The sequence below is a fragment of the Penaeus monodon genome, chromosome 4, assembly GCF_015228065.2.
Source record: "Penaeus monodon isolate SGIC_2016 chromosome 4, NSTDA_Pmon_1, whole genome shotgun sequence".
Taxonomy (NCBI): Eukaryota; Metazoa; Arthropoda; class Malacostraca; order Decapoda; family Penaeidae; genus Penaeus; species Penaeus monodon.
The window spans coordinates 830,303-831,715 of record NC_051389.1 but is presented as its reverse complement, the minus strand read 5'-3'; positions in this window follow the sequence as shown (position 1 = coordinate 831,715).

Here is a 1,413-nt window from a genome sequence, read left to right as displayed (position 1 = left end):
GATGATAATGATGATGATTATATACATATAAAATATAAAATATATATATATATATATATTATATATATTTTAATAAGTATATATATATGTATTTATGTAATTATATTTATACTAATATGAAATATACTTTTATATTTTTTTTTCTATCTATTATATTATTATTATATTAATATCAAATTATTATCTAATTTATTAAATTTATAAAATATATATATGTAATATATATATTATATATATATTATATATATATATAATTATTATTAATATTTATTTATATATATATTGTTTGATACTATAATATATATAAAATTATATATTATATATAATTATATTATATATATATATATATCTATACTATATATATAATTTATATATATATTTTTAATATATAAAATATATATATATGTATTTTGTATATGTATTTTATATATGGATGGAAATGTGTGTGCATATATATATTATATATATATTATATATATATATATTAATATATATATATTTTATAATTAATATACGTGTGTGTTGTGTGTTTGTGTGTGTGTGTTGTGTGTGTGTGTGTGTGTGTGTGTGGGGCATATATGCATATATATGTATGTATTTATCTATATCTATCTACCATACACACACACACACACACACACTTAATGGCACACACATACCACATATGTTTTTTGTATATATATATATATATAATATATATATATAAAATATATATATTATTATATTATATATTTTTAAAACACATATGTACACACACACACACGCGCGCGCGCACGCAGGCACGCACACACACACCCACACACAAACATACACAGACACACATAATAAAATAAGTACATACATATATAATATGCGTGTGGTATATATATTTATACATAGAAAAAAAACACAATACAAAAACTAGATTTATTGAAAAAGAGACTACAGTTTCGAAATCCACCTGGATTTTCCATCCTCGGGCTGAAGAGGAAGGATGAGGAGGGGTATAAAAGAGAGAGAGGAAAGGCAGCACTGGGAACCGGGGCAGGTGACGACAAGACACGAAGCAGAGGGGGGGTCACATCAGGTCGGAGGATCTGGTGGAATATGCACCGGGGGGCCGGCATACGGGAGAAGGGGGAGGATGTAGTAAAAAAAAGGGGACTATCAGCAGGAAAAAGCCGTTGTTCAAGTTGAAATTAGGCAGCAGCTTTATAAGAGAAGATTCCCCCCCAGTCTGCGGGGGTGGACATCAGCGGAAGAAAGACAATCCGCGCCGCTGACCAGTCCATCTGATGCCAGTGTCCCACTGGGGGCAAAAGAGGGCATTGTTGTTGTGTCCCCTGGATACAGCGTACTTATGTTGAACAGACGCTTGGTAAGACTGGCGCCTGTTTCGCCAAAGTATTGCTTTTCACAGGAAAGGGACAAGGA